Source organism: Triturus cristatus, chromosome 2_2, assembly GCF_964204655.1.
Source record: "Triturus cristatus chromosome 2_2, aTriCri1.1, whole genome shotgun sequence".
Lineage (NCBI taxonomy): Eukaryota > Metazoa > Chordata > Amphibia > Caudata > Salamandridae > Triturus > Triturus cristatus.
The window spans coordinates 1,107,032,566-1,107,049,044 of record NC_140582.1 but is presented as its reverse complement, the minus strand read 5'-3'; positions in this window follow the sequence as shown (position 1 = coordinate 1,107,049,044).

The window sequence follows — 16,479 nt, the reverse complement described above, 5'->3', positions numbered from 1 at the left end:
CTCAGTGTATGGATCACATGAGTCCTCAGTATCTCGGCTTTCAACTCTACAACCCGTTCCCATAGGCATTTTGTGCTTAATTGTGCCACCTTTTTCATCCTTGAACCCGTTTTGTTCCCAATGTTGTAAGTACTCATTGTATGACTGTACACAGTAAAAGGAATCACACACGATTAGTTTGGTGAATTCGTGATCCATATATACAAGTGCCAGTATTAGTGCTTTTAATTCTGCCAACTGAGCCGTGCAGTCTCCTAGAGATTGTGTTTTTGTGCAACTAGGATGGAACTTGCCATACCGCATGCGACCTTCAACTATAGCACATGCTGAACAATATTGCTGCTTACTTCCAATGGCCGGTTGCGCAGATCCGTCAGAATAGATAATATATTCATATTGTGCTAGTGGCAAGATTTCATTTGGTAGAGGATATTCTTGTTCGTATTGCAGTAATGCTTGTGTTTTTAAACTTGGATCAAATCTGTATTGAACGTCTGTCGGAGTAAGAAAATTAGCCCATTGTATCCATCTTGGATGTAATGCTTTCGCATTTGGGATGCTGGCCTTTGTAACAGCTTCTAAAGCTGGTACTGGAGTTACGACAATAATGTGTTTTGCCTGAGCCAGTGATCTTTCTCTTGCTACAGCTGTCTGAACTGCTGTCAGTATCTTTTCTGTTGAAGTGAAACGCATTTCTGCATTTGTGTACAGGTGTGAATTGTAAGCGATTGGTACAGTTTCTCCCTCATTAAAGGTCAAATAAGTGTACCCGCATTGACCCGCAATTATTCGGATTACTAAGTGGCGTACATTTACCCGTGTTTTGAAGCAATCATGTCTTCCTGGAGTAAACGAAGAATATTAGTATGTTCTTGTGTCCAATCTCTAGCTGAAAAGTCAGGTTTTATATAGTAATAGAAAGGTTATACCCTTTGTGCGTAATCTAAAATGTATGTCCTAACGAAATTTAGGAATCCTAGTATTGATTGTAAATTTTGTAATGATTTTGGAGGGTGGAGCAGCGCACATTTTTCTAAAAAGTTAGCTGCCAGACTTTTGCCTTCACTTGACAGCTCATATTCCAAGAAAAGGACATTGAGGTGGGCTATCTTCGATTTTTTAAAGTTGAATTTGTAGCCCTCTGTGGCAAATCCCATAATAATGGTGCCTACCCTGGTCATGTGCCTCTCTAAGTCGTCGTCTGTCAGATAAAGATCATCCACATAGATCAACGCTTCTTCATCAAATTTTTGAAGCAACTCTGTTACTCTTGCTGCTAAAAACACCTGGGCTGTTTTTATACCCTTGTGTTAGATGACAAAATTGTCGCTGGGACCCTAACTCACTGAATGCTGTTAGATACCTGCTTTCAGGCACTTTATTTTGGCTGAAAAATCCATTTGAGCTATCAAGTGTGGTTTTGTATTTTTTGCGCACAATGTTATTCATTAATGCAGCACTATGTGCATTTTGGACAGCAAATATATTTGTGCATGAGTTTAAATGTCTGTAATCTAAAACCTGACAATATGTATTGTCAGGTTTAGAGACGGGAAACAAAGGATTGTTCATTAGAGAGGTACATTTTTCAATGACCCCCTGGTTTTCAAGTTGATCTAGGATCTTCCTGACCTGTTTTTTAGCTTCTAGTTTTTTGGATATTGCCTCTGAGCATTAGGTGAAACTTTTAACGGGATCACGTGGTAGGTTGAGTTCTCATCCCACCCTGCGTGATGCTGGAGCTTGGGCCTCTGCCTACTCCTGTGCATATGTATATTTAAGGTGAACGGGAACAGAGTTGGAAAATGCAGGAAAAATTATACTTTCTCCCCTGGGGCACTTCATTACGAATGCAGGCGGCCAATCTTGTTCTGCCAACAGGATGTCATAATCAGATGATAAGTTCTTCCAAAAAAGAGCTCTTACTTTCCTGGGCTTGTCCCCCTCCAGCCGGAGTGTTACTTCATATAACTTATATGGGACGCTCACCCTGGTGCCTGGTGTTTCTACAGTGATGTAATCATTCAACGCCGCTGTCAACAGAAATTCCTTCAGGTTCAGGCAAGCTATTGTTATTTCTGCCACACTGTCTAGCATTGTCAGAGCCCATTCCCCGTTCAGAAGTTGTGTCCTCAGAATTCTGGGTATGTCTGATTTCAAGACCAGCAACTTTCTTTTTCTTAAATTGAGGTTTTGGATTTTGCTTATCTTCTTTTTTAGAAGTAAAGTCTTGAGCGGGCTGCTTGTCTCTGGACTGTGTGCACTCCTCTCTATTTTCTGACCGCCCTTCTCTTTCGGAGCCTTTCTTCGAGCCCTAAAAGGAACAAGAGGAACGTGTATCAGTATCCTGATACCTGTCAGGTTTCCTAGTATTATCTCTATTCCTGAGGTTATACCTCTTTTCAGGGTGCTCCTGTTGAGGAGACCTACCTCGGGACTGAGATCTCTTGTCTTTAGAGTTTACTTTTTTATTATCCCACTTTTTTTCCGAAGAATTAGGTGTTTGCTGAAAAGTGTCCTTCTCAGGACTGCCCTGTATACAAGGTTCTAAAGCTTTTTCCCCAAACTATCCCTACCTAGCTCTGTATATGCAGTTTCAATTATTTTGGGTAGTTCATTCTCCTGTTCTAATGGAGTGAACTTTCTTAGGCGTTGGCAGATTGCCACTGATGCTGCTTCCCCTTTAATGTTAGCTGGTATTATGGCTGATACCTGGTCGTAGTTATTTAATAACTTCATCCCTAAGTTTACGGCAGGTTCTGCTCCATAGTCCTTTTGTGTATGTCTTAATACATCTAGCACTACTGCTAATGAAGGAATACCATGAGTTCTGGTATATATGGCAGCAAAGACTGTACCCCAAGAGGTGCAATCCTCTAACTGTGGTGTTATCCCCATGGGCAAACAGATTGTTAACATTCTGTGTTTTTCAAATGGTGTTGTATTTGGGAATACTCCCTCTAACTGGGTTATTTTCTGAGCTACCCAGAAAGGAATTTGTTCACGTTTTGTGGGCACTTTGCCCATTACCACGTGTAATGTTTGTGGAGTAATTTTAGTACCTGTGCTCTGTGTAGGAGCTGCAGTAGGTGTAATTACTGTTGGTTGGACCGCGAGGGTCCTTAAGACGAAGTGTGTCATGTTTCTGTAGAGTTTTATCAACTCGTTGTGTTGAACAAGTAGTTCATCCTGTGGCATTGTGTCAATGTCTGGATGTGGTGTATAGGTTGATAATATCTGCCATGTTGCTAATGGTGTTCCTAAAGGACCAAGCCTTGCTCTTGTTCTTATGTGGGGTAGGGCACCATTAAACCAGAAGATATGTTCCTGGTAGGTAAGCGGAATCTCAGTCTCCTCAAAAGGAGTGTAGACCGCTGGAACTTCTTCATGTGCATAGTAATGAAATGTTTTTGTTACAGCATTTGCTTCTGGGAATATAACCCATGAGTAGAATACCTTAGTTCTGAAATCTTCGTGTGCCTCAATCACAAATATTACCACACCTCCTCTGGGTGATAACCCATGTTTGACAAGTTTAACTGTGCCAAGGTGGTGTGGTTTATTCTGGACTTCGTGGCTGCAAGTAAATGAGGGTCTGAGGCATTTTGGGCATACGTAAGATCTGGGTGAATGCAGCACATGAGCCTCTAGAACAGTGCTCTATGGGAAGTCTGTGCTATCACCTGCAGGGAACCTCCTTTCCTTTACTGCAGTCAGCAATCTCTCCCTATGTCCTTTGGAAGCTTGGAGACCCTGGTTTTCTGGTTGAGGCTATAAGGCTCTATTCAGAGTCCTACCACTCTCTGAGCATCACTTTTCGATCCAGAGGTGCCCATGGCCCCCCTACCACTGTGTTCCTGGACTATTTCCCAATACTCACTACTGTTTTGGGGAATGGCGAAGATCTGAAGATTTAGGAGCTGTCTCTTCCACCTCTCCTATCATGGTGGAAAGGCTACCGTGATTTCTTGGCCCCCCTCCCCTCTGCCTTTCATAATGCTTGCATCTCTGGCAGATGTGGAGTTTGCTGCAGTGCCTTCTCCCCAAGATTGCGACTGGGGCCAGTCCTGACTACCTCCGCGGGGGACTCCTGAGGTACTGGGGTACTCCCAACCTGAGCTGGTGGGACATTCTACAGGATCAAGTATCTCTCTTGATCTAAAATCATTGGTCATCGTCCTGTACTGGATAAGCTCTCACCCGACCCCGCTCCTGCTCACACTCCATGACACTTGACTAGGAGATCTTCACATCTGTATCTGAGACCTAGACATTTTGACTAACACCCGGTGGAGCTACCTCGCGAGCTAAAGGGGAGATGGGCTATGGATTTCCCTCCTTGATCATCACCTACCCAGCCGGTGTTTGGGCAAACTCTCCTGCGTCTCTCTACTGGACTTTCTCCCTTATCCTCTTTACCATACCCCCTACCCCTTCATCTCTACTCTTCTCCTGTTTCCTGCTATTGACTTTTGCCCTCACCGTCCTTGCTCATTGTTCCCACCCTTTTTTCTGTGAACTTTCCCTTGTCAGTCGAGACCTAGCTATCTGACTGATGCCCTTGGAGCTACCTGTTAGCTATTGGGGTGATGGGCTGTGGATTCCCTCCTCGGACATCACCTACCCAGTCGGTCTTTGGGCAGACTTCCTTTCATCTCTCCTGCCGTCTTTTCATCTCTCCTGCCGTCTTTTCCCTCATCCTCCCCTTCACACTTCCCCCTCCCCCTTCGCTCTATTTGTCTCACCTTTCTTTCCTCTCCCAATTTGTTGCGTAATTTTTGACGTAATGTGTATTTGTTTTCAATCTCCGTAACATTGTGTAGCCTCATGTAAAGTGCTCTGATACCTACAGGTCTAGCCAACACTATATATAATTCATAAATAACGTTCCTCTGAACTTCTGTTGGACCTTTGATGATGCCCCATGGGCCTCATAACTGCTTGTACTCACATCTATGCACAAGCAACCTTGGCCGATGCCCGGTGGAGCTGTCACATGCAGCTAAAGAGGAGTCTGGCCCTGGTTTCACCCCCTTGGCCGTCACCTACCCAGCCAGACATCTGACATTGTTTTTCCCATTGTGTATTCCCTCCCTCCCCCTCCTCCTTCCCCTGTGACTCTTTGATTTAAGTGACGTGGCTTTGTAGCCTGTAACTCGCTGTAACTCATGTAAAGCGCTCTGATACCTCTGTGTCTAGCCAGCGCTATTTAAAACCTTTCAAGTAAAATAAATAAAATAAACTGTCAACGTTTGTCTTATTTTGGCTGCAATTTGTATTGCATTTTCATCTTCCTCACCAAACTGATTAAGTCCCTGGGCTAGATGGTCTATTGGGTGTAAGTTTCTCTCTTCGTCAGCCATTGTGTTTTAACACAAAATAACTGTCCCAGGAAACATTTTATGTTTTATGCAAAGGTTTTATGCACAATTTTGTAAGTATTGTCCTTTCAAGCTTGATTAACCAACAGCCAATACATCGGATGTCTCACCTACTCAGCTGTGGCGGAGTTTATCTTCCCTTACTCCAGACATCTCTGGGTTTTGTAAGTAGGGTCTCTGAGAATAAGCACCACTGGGCTACTCAGATTTTCCTGTTGAGTAAGTGCGTCATGTATATACCTTGTTGGGCGCCATGTAGTGTAGTTCCAATAGTACCCTTTCATGCAGGACCTACGCTGTTTACGGATAACATATACTGTGGGTTTGGTGGCAGACTGACTCCGTACACCCCCGCCGCATATGTTAGCCTATGTTTGCATTAGCTAGCTCGCAGTGTCACTAGAATCTCCTGTTATCAGAGAGATTAATTTTTGGCAACCTCAGAACACAATAAACTCAGACTCGTGGAAACAATATACTACTTTTCACCCAGTCATTCGTGCATGCTTGTTTTGCTCTCAGAGAGATACATAGAAGAAAATAGTTGAGCGTGTTTACAATAAGAATTTATTGTACCGTTATTCTTCTCATGTAAAATAAATGCGCTGCTACAACTGTAACACAGTAGAAGAGATATAGAACCAGCGGTACAGTGAATACAAAGGAATAGTATTGTCCTACCATTTTGCAATAGTCATGAACACATACATGATTATAAAATGCCTTTATAAAATAAAGTGCGTACTCCTAAGATGCCTGACTTGATGTACCTAAGTGTACCAAAGCACACCCAAAATCATATTTTACCCCAAAACACACCCCAATTTCCATATTTCACCCCAGAACACACCCCAATTTCAGACATCCGAACCCCATACCCACCTGAAAAAACTTTTAATTACCTCATTACTGACTTCACAATGCGTTGTAATCAAATGCGATGTAAAGGCACCTGTGTTGTCAGAGTTGCATTGTTAAAGATGTACTGCCTGCATTGGAATGGCTGTCTCCCGTGCCAAAGGCAGCCCCTAGGCTACGCCGTTTGCATCTGTCTGGCCCTGGACTGCGCTTAGCACCAAGGAGCCTTCCTCTTGGACACTCCACCGCTACGATGCCAGCATCCTCCTCGCCTTCAACCCTGGATGCCACCACACCTCATTTCACCCCAGAGTCTCCCATCCACCGACGACATCCTACTTAGTGAACTCAAGTTCCATCTGGACAACCCCAGTGACCAGAACACCACCCCCTCCTGGGGAAGGTCCCCTACATCAGACGCAAGCAGCAAGTCACCTCAACAAGCCACACAGCAGGACACACGGTCGAGAACATCACCTCCGCCAGCGGGACCTTCAACTACAGCCACAACACCAGACTCTCCTGGACCAACCATCACTGGTAACATCACGTCTTCAATTTACCCACCAGACGCCACCGCCATCATCACACCCCCTCGCAGCTGGATAAAGGCCTCTGAAGAACGTCTCATCAACTCCCTCTGCACCAACACTTCACCAATGCTTCCAAACGATGACGCCGCAGCGTGCAACCACCACCGATGGATCTCCAACATCGCCGACATTTGGGCACCCCTCATAAATGGCACTGTGTCAGTACCTTCCACCTGCCTGATGGCAGGCGTGAGGGTGACGCAATGCCACAGGGATAGGCTGGCCACATGCATTGATGGAGTTGCGTCATGGTTGTGACACAACTGCAGCAATGCGTCAGGATTCCTGATGTATCTGTCATTACTTGCGTCATGGAGTGCTGTCCAGTGAATACAGCGGATCCATGCTGTTGCAGGAAGGGCGTAGTGAGTAGTGTTGCAACACTGTCTTGTCGCAACGCTGCAACACTTTTCATGACTGGGCCCATGAATGCGCACTATCTTATTGATGGTACGCATTCCTGCACTGTAGTTATGTCGCAAGGCAGGGCTGCAACATTACTTGTAGGGCTGTCCAGAACCAAAACCTGCCTAGATGAGGCCCCAAGTGTTATCCTCATTTTTTAAACCAGCTATATTTTCGTCTTAGGTAACTGGCTCTAACTGCAGTTAGAGACAGTTTTTTTGGTATTCAGAACTTCAAGTATCCCCTTGTGAATATGGAGAAGTGGGGTTTACGGCAGTTTTTGCACAGTAACGCCTCTCCTACATATACATATCGCTACCAGAAGTAGCGATCTTTACAACAGATGTTTTCACCTAAAAACTGTTGCTTAAGGCTGTTAGCGACAGCTTGGTAATAGGGCGATAAAATTATCGCCGCATTAGGGGCAGAAAAGTGCCGCTTATGCTGCAATAACTCCTTGAGAATATGCCCCATGGTGTCTTGTGATTTAGAAATGAGGGAACTCTTTTGGCTCCTGATAGACTCCGTAGAACTGTGACGTAAGTGCTAGACTGGATTGCAATGAAGCTTGGTTTAGAATGTTGAATTGGGAGTTACACGCAGGTGAATAAAGACATGTAATACTAAGCTCCGTGTGTGGTGTAGTCATTGGGGAGGACGCTACATATTGAACCACAGCTCACCCCCTTCCATGGCTTCATATGAACTTTTTTTAGATTTGCCTGTCTTTCCCATTCTCTTACGAGCCAACATCCTTCATGTTGAAGAGAATTATCTGGTCACAGTAGGCCTGACATCTCTGTTTCATTTCGGTGAAAGAGGTTGTCTTGCCACATCAGGTATATTAATATTTTAGCCTGGTTGGTACAATAAAGTAGCACTGAATATGTTTATTTTCTTTTTCATGTGTTTGATGAAAGAATGAGTGTAACTAAACATTGTCTCAGTCAATCAGAAAACAAAATGTGTGTGGAGGAGAAAAAAAGTAATGGCACTTGTCTGTCAGATGCTAACATGTTTCCTGTGTTCTGTTGGTCTTCACATTCAAGGACAAGTGTTCAGCACACAACCACCATGAACAATTCACCACATTATGTTTTTTTTTGTTTTTATTAGAGGTTGTATAAGCACTGCAAACCACCTGGTGTTATACTCAGATTCATGTATAATTGATTACTAGAATCATGTTGGTCTTGGCATCCTTGGTGTGGTTTCCCCTGTCTTTTTGCCTCGACCTCCTGTATTTTTGATGTGATGCTGGCCTTCGTTTTTGCTGGTTTGTGTACTTTCCGCACTTTGTCACTGTTGATCAGTGCTAAAGTGCAAGTGCTCCCAGTGTAAATTGTGATTCTGAATGGTTCCTAGCTAAGTGTACTATGTGTGCCCAGGGCCTGTAAATCAAATGCTACTAGTGGGCCTGCAGAACAGGTTGTGCCACACAATAGCCCTATATGCTTGTCTCTGACCTTCCATTGCAGTGTCTGTGAGTGTAGTTTTCAAATGCCATGTTGACCTGGTGCGTGCACCCACTTGCCAAGCCCTAACCTTAGCCCAAGGTACCCCCCTGGGCAGGGTCAGGGTATGTGAAAGATAGGGCATGTCCTGGTGTTTACATGTCCTGATAGTGAAATACTGCCAAGTTCGTTTTTCACTATTGCAATGGCTAGCTTTCCCATCGGCTATCATTGGAGCTGCATTGTAACCTTTTACAAGTGTAACTTTCAATTGGGAACAGCTAGAGATGTGGAGTTTGGGCTCTGAAAGCTCAGAATTTAAAAACACACCTTTTAGTGAAGGGGGCTTTAACATTTTGTGTTCGAAAATGGCACTTTTAGAAAGTTGGCATTTTCTTGTTTAACTATCCATTGCCTCTGCCTGCCTGTGGAATCAACGTCTAGTTTAGACTGACAGGTGCCTGGTTGTGCATTCACTCTAGACAGTCACGCAAAAGGGTGCTGAGGTGTACCCTGCATATCCTGATGTCCCATCATCAGGCTGATGGGCATTCCGGAGCTAGAGTGGTGGGAGGAGTTGTCACTTTAGAAATGTATCTTGAGCAAGAAATTGTGCACTTGAATTGCAGGCATATAACTGCACAATGGTAACTTGATCCGAAAGTACATTAATGATGAGCTTAATACAAACATGGTCGAGATCCAGTATATTTTATATTCAAAATAGCAAAAATATTTATAAATTTGATATACCATTCATGGGAAAGCTAAAATATCATTAGAAGACTTTCCATTTAACTGTTCACAATCCTCTTTTGTGATAAATCTAAAAGAATTTCATTTCATGAACATACAATGGGACAACTTGATGTAAGTACAATGTAATGTTACTGTCAGCTGAACGTATTCTCAAGTAGATATGATATTCTCTATAACTAATGATTATATTCAATAGGTGATAACAATGCAACATTTTATGAAAGGCTTGTAGATGTAATTATTACGCGCGTTTCAGCGAAATGCCATCATGGGGAAGGAGTCACATCAATATCTGTAAAGGGACAGAAAATGGAGGGATAGTCTCCATTTGTAATATGCCCGCAAAGAGATGATTAAGTTATCTTAAAAAAAGGATGAGGTTAATTTAAAAATAGTTGATGTGCTTACCACCAAGTTAAGCACCACGAAAAGCATGTATGTGATGGGTTCTTTATCTATCCTTAGACACTGTTATTTTAATTGTTTTTCAGTTGTTAGTGCTTTGCTCTTAGTTAACCACTTTTGAAGTTTATATATTCTTACCCATTAAGTTCATTATTCTTTCTTCATTTTATTTTGTTGTCATCTCTGCTTTGGTAGAGGAAACCAGTTTTTTCTTTCTTTTTTTGGATCACACCACAGATTTTGTAGATATTTTCACGATGGCAAATCTACAACCTTTTAGGTACTCTGATGAAGAATTTACCTTCCTTGTATGTAGTTCAGCCAGTTTTTGCCATTATACCACATCCAGTGCTGAAAATGGAGATGACATTCAAAAACTAGCAGCCCTTAAGAAAGAAATGCATGGCTAATTTATGCTAGAATACTTACGTTCAGGAGTCATTCCCCAAGGCCTAAGAGTTAAAAACATCCCAGGCCTTTTTGTAAACATTAAAAAAATCTTAGAACATTGGTCAATGATCGCCGACCGTTGCTCAAGAAATCTTATGATGTTAATTGTCGAGACTAAAGTACAAAAACAGTGGTCCTCAAATGATTGAAATGATATTCAGATAAATATAGTTCGGAATCAATACTATATTCTGGATGTCCAGCCGGACAAACGGTTTAATATTATAATAAGAAAATGAACATATATAGGAACAAAATTCAAGTGGGACAGAGTCCTGTACCCTGTGGGAACAACAACATTACAAAACACACAGGGGCATTTCAGGCAAGACAGTTGGAGCTTTGTAAAATATCCGGTGTCTCAAGCTTTTGAAAAACAGTAAATGCACTTTTTTTTAACACAATGGATTAATGTGCACGCTGTTTTGTTTGGGTCGATGACGTTTCGATCCTTTCACGAGGGTAGTAGATCATCATCAGGACATAGAGAGATGCATGCCTGATTATAACAGAAATTGCCTTGGCAAGGTTAGGAAGAGGTGAGAGCTCCGTGCCCACGGTGTGTGGGGGGTTTCGGAAATAGGGGGCAACTGGCAAAAAAAAAAAAAAATAAACAGGCTACTTAGGTAGAAATATGTGCTGGATTCGTAATAGGTAAAGGTCCAGCGATTGTATCAATGAAGCGTGATTCTTCGACGACGTGACAGTACACTACTGAAGAAGAAGTCAGTGCAAGGTTCCAACACGTTAATGGTCCAGCGAATGTTTCAATGAATTGAAAATCTTGGGCGGCGTGACAATACACAATTTCCTGCCGAGTCCTCTGGTGTAAATAGTAGGCCTGGGCGGTAAATTCCGTTCCGTTCGCGGAATTTGCGAAATTTGGGTAATTTCGCTTTCCGCGGAGACCGCGAAATTGCAAAAAATCTACGTTCCGCAACTTCGCGAAATTTTTTGCTTGTTCACGTTCTCAATATGCGTGTTCGCGAGATATTTCACCCCGAGCACGCAAACAGCGATCGCGAACAGGAAAAAAGTATCGCGAACAAGCAATTCCGCGTGTTCGCGGAATTTCTGCATGTTCGCGGAGATTTTTACCGTTTCGCGGAGATTTGCGTAACGCGATTACGCAAATTCCGCCCACCCCTAGTAAATAGCCAAGTGACCTTAATTGTCGAGACAGCAAAAGAATTAGTGCAACAACTCATGTTAGAAATAATAAAACTAGAAACCAAGATCAAAAGCACCTCAGCGTTTAAGACGCAAAGAAAAAATTAGAAGAGTTAGACAGAGATATGGCTTCATACACAGATTATCTGATAAAAGGGAGAGTATCAAACCAGTGATCAATATCCTTCAAGATAGTATAACCGTAAGATCACTACATTCTCAGATACCTCAGATGAGAATAAAGGCAGCTCGAATCAATTTGATACGGAAGCAATAGATAGGTCACAAGACGACAGTATAATCAGTGATTGAAATGGAAAAATAGAAGTGCAGGTACTCTATTCCCAAGTACCTGCTTGTTTCTGAGAAGTGCCGGTACTCTCCAATTAAATGTATTACGTCACGCTCGAGAAGTGCCGGTACTCTCCCTCTCAAAATAAAAAAGTGCTGGTACTCCGTACCGGACAGTACCGGCCCATTTAAAGCACTGAGTATAATGGTCACCCTTTTTTAGTCAGGTGCAACAACAGCAGGGGCCATTGGAAGCCACAGTATCAACCCAGATATTGAGCCGACCAGCAAGTAGATCACAACCAATACCTAGTGACAAGGAATGCCCAATATTGGAGGGAATGAACCAAGTCCCAATATTCAATCTTTTGAAATCCATTTTGGATGCTCTTGTACATTCCCTACTTTCCAAGGGCCCCACACCGGCATTAACTCCTTTGAGCTTTTACAGACATTATGGCATTTTTCAGAAAAGTCCGTCCCCAAGCATTTTTTTCAGACCAACAAGTCATCCCAGTCACCATCAACAGATCAGGTCTTGCCCCCACATCCAAATACACTCCGACCTTTGATCAGGAAGGACCTGAGGTGTATATCAAATAAATAGATTTTTTGCTATTTTTAATATAAAATATACTAGATCTTGACTATGTTTGTATTACATTCATCATTATTCTACTTTTTGATCAAGTTACCAATGCGCAGCTATTGCCAGCAATTCAAGTGTACAATTTCTTGCTCAATATAAATTTCGAAGCTAACTTGTTCTCGCTACGCTCTAGGCAAGCTTTATGCATGCAGGAGGCCCCTTTTTTTCTAATTACTTGTCACTAACACCTGAATAGGGCTGTGCCTGGCCTCTCACAATGCTGTCTCCACACCCTTGGAGTGTGTCTGGAGTCAAGACAGGGTAAGGCAAGAACTTGCGCACTACAAAGACTATCCTTTGAAGAATGCCTACTTCAAAGGCCAAACGGGTATATGTATTGGACTAAAACATCCCAGACTTTTAGAAGACTTCTGGATCAAGAGGAGGCTGCTGAGGAGAAGAGCAGAAGAGTTTTAGGGAGAATAACTTCCCCTTTGCTGTGTGTTGCTTTGTTGGGTTGGCCTGCAGTTGTTGCTTCTCCTTCGTAAAGGAAAAGGACAGAACTTTGCTGGACCTGGGATTATCAGGTTAGGAGTTTGCAGAGTTGAAGATTTTGAGGTGAGAGACAATGAAACAGTTGGAATGGTCCACAACAGTACTCTCCCAACACCATCCCAGGAATACCGCTCTGGGCCAAATTTAATAAGGTTTAAGTGTTAATAATGATCGGCTCTGCCTTTGTAAAGCAGCTTTCGTTCTTTCAGCTTGTCTGTCTTCAGTGATATTTCCCTGGGTGTTTCATAACAGGTCCTCTTCCATCCATTAACTGGTCGCTTTTCACTCAGTGGTTAGTTCGAAAAAGAAATAAGTGCCAGCGCTCCTGGCAGGAGGCAGCTTGCACCATCCCATTTCTTTGTTAGCGTCCCCTAAAAATAGAACCAGCTACTAACCATGACAGTGGGGAGAGTGTGTGGGATAATGGCCAGAGCTGCTGACTTTGGCGCTGGAGAAACAATTTCGAATCTGGTGTGGACTCAACATCCTGTGATTGTAGGCAACTCACTTAATCTCCCGGTAACTTAATAAGCGCCGATGTTGATGATTAAGTGCCGGTGCTGCGCCGGAAACCACTGGCTCAAATTAAGCACCGATTTCACCAATTTATCGATGTGGCAGTTTCAGACACCTGCTTGCTCTCACGTTTTGCCTATGCAGTGCTTACATTTGTACTTAAGAACATGAAGGTGTTTCTTAGCTCCGCACATCTTGAATCAGACGTAAAATGCACAGACCGCATGTGCGCAAAGCATGTAAATAGCCTTTTTGATAATCAATCGTGTAAGTCTTGGACAGGGGCGTAGCTTCGGGGGTAACGTTTAGTGTGTTTCACCCCCCTAATGAATGTAGTTTCAGGTAAATAGTTGGGTGCAGGTGCTTTCAGGCAGATATGTTGATGTGTCTGCAGGATTTCACCAATAATTTTTACATACACACAGACAAAAACGCGCGCACACACACACACACACACGCTTTGAACGTTTTCAAATATGGATGCTATTTTTAAAAATATTGTGTTTTCTCTCACTTAGCGCCCATACCAATCCGCATTCATCCTTCATTCCACTGCCCCTTGAGCCTCTCTAATGCGAGGGGAGTAACAAACACCCCAACAGCCCCCTCGGTGCGGGGGCGCCTCCAGTCTTCAGTGGGGAATGTGGCCCCCTCAGCTCATCGGTAGAGCTGTGAGAGTCTTGCTCTAAGGCAGCTGCAGTCTGCAGCCTACTCGGAGCTCCTCGCGCTGACCCAGGACTGAAGAGAAACGAAGTAACATGCTACATTGTTTGTCTTCAGTCAGAGCCACGAGCCAGGCCCGGAAAAAGGATGGGGGTGGGGGCCCTCAGCGAAAGCTTTCCCCACAGACCACTGCTCCTCTCAGAAGAGGCAGCACAGAGCTGACAGGGCCAGGATCAGGGACATTTTAAGGATTTTAAGGATTTTGGGGGCCCTGGCCAAACTTAGTTTGGGGGCTCCTGTTTGGAACAGCTTTGCATTTAGATCCAATTTCAACACTTTCATGCACCCTTTGGGCAGGTTACTGACAGTGCACGAGCACCCTAGAGCACATTCTAAAGGTGTTTAAATCTAATATTAAGGGATAGGGGCTTGGGTTTTCAATATTGTAACACAGCAGCAGCTCACTAATGTTACTGCAAATAACCTCTGTGTCACCCTCCCATTTCTCATATTTAAGGTCCTTTTGATCTAAAATAACTTTTTTTAATGTATTTTTCATGAAACATAAACACAACATTTCTCTGCAAAATGTCTGTAATAGACTTTCACACATCACCCACAATAAAAATAAATTAAAGAAAAATGGTATTCAAAACAAACTGTCTAAGCATTACTCAAGGTCACCAGGACAAGACTCTGCACAAAAGAGCTAGCTCTATAAGGGGGCCCCTGAAAGGCCTGGGCCCTGAGCCTGAGCCCACTTTGCCCATGCCTTAAAACGTCTCTGGCCAGGAGAAGGTTTGCAGCTCCAGGATTAGGACTCTGCTGGGACGCATTGGAAGGTAAGCAAGCATTGGAAATGCAATAGTCCTTGCATTTGTTTGTGTTGGAGCTATTGGCATTGTAAATGGCAATGTTTTTACTTATTAGTTACAGAGTGTATGTATGTGGTTTGTTGTGGAATCATGTGGGTTGGATTGAATTAGTTGGTTGTGTAATTGTGTGGCTTGGAATTGTGTGGTGTGGAGTGAATTTGTGTATTGGAATTATGTGGCATGGGTGCTTTGGAATTATGTGGACAGTAATTATGTGGTATTAAGTGTCCTGGAATTATTTAGAGTGGGATTGTGTCAAGCTACATACAAAAACGTTAACTGTCCTCATGATATCTCACACTTTTTGTTTTTAAAGAGATAGTTTCGGTATTTATCTGTGAATAATCTGCCATAAACATGGCGCAAAGTATTAACCTTTTCAAAACTAGGGTGACGGAATTCCATCGCACGAGCAGCGGGAGGAGCAGGGGAGGCGGGGCTTTAGTAAGAAGCAATGCAGATAAGAGGAGGGACTATTACATGCTGTAACAGGAGGAAGCATGAAAGTACTGTCATGGCCAACAACATTGTTCTCTTGGTGAAATCGCCTGGGTATCAACCAAGGACCCAGGGGTGGGACTTTGGAAAGCAGTCCACCAAAAGGGGGCCAGCTTTTCTGACTTGCACAGCAGAGAGTGAGTGGCAATCGCTCTGAATCTAAGCTTGACCTAAAATGCAGAGTTATGATGCTACTTTGGGTCGAGGAAACCAGGTTAAAGTTTGAGAGTCAGACTTTTCATCCAGCATGCATAGTGCTGTTGGAAAAATCAGGGCAGGCTGAAAGTCAGTGACATACTGACAGCTGAACACCTAGCATAGCAGGGCCTAGGGAGGAGGGGGTGAAAGGGGCTCAACTTCTGTCCCCCAGAGTACACAGTGAATGCTGGGTGCCAAACATGAGTTGCTGGAGATGCCAAGATGGAACAGTAAAGCTTGACACAGGTACCAACACCCAAAGTGATGCCTGAAGGGGTCTTTTGTAATGGGTCAGTTTATAGCTGCTATGACCATAGCTTACTACTATCTCTTCATGGGACAGAAGATACACCACCCATATGTCATACTCGAAAAACAGGTCCTGTTAATGCAGGTAAATGTGAGGAGGAGAGTGGGGAGCAGGCTGAGATAGGCCCCAAAGTTCATCTTCCTGCTGACCTCTGTATATCCACAAGCATGTGTACACACGAGGGATAGATGCCCCTTTCCCCTTACCGGCTTGGTGTTAAACATGCAGGCTAACAACTGCATGTGTAGTCTAGGGGTGAATTTGACCTATATAACAGTTCTATGTGTACAAGTCTCAGAGCCCCATGTGCACGTGTACATATGTCTTTTGCATTCATTGTTTTTGGGTTCAACTCCCAGGGCCACAGATGTACCTGTGTAAACTAGGGATGACGATAGATTTTTTTCTACATTTCAGTGTCCGTGTTCATCCTCCTGGATCCCAGTCACATGCACATGCACATAGGCAGCTTGAAGGCTTCTTTCTACTCCGTGTAAAGCCAGGAGCCT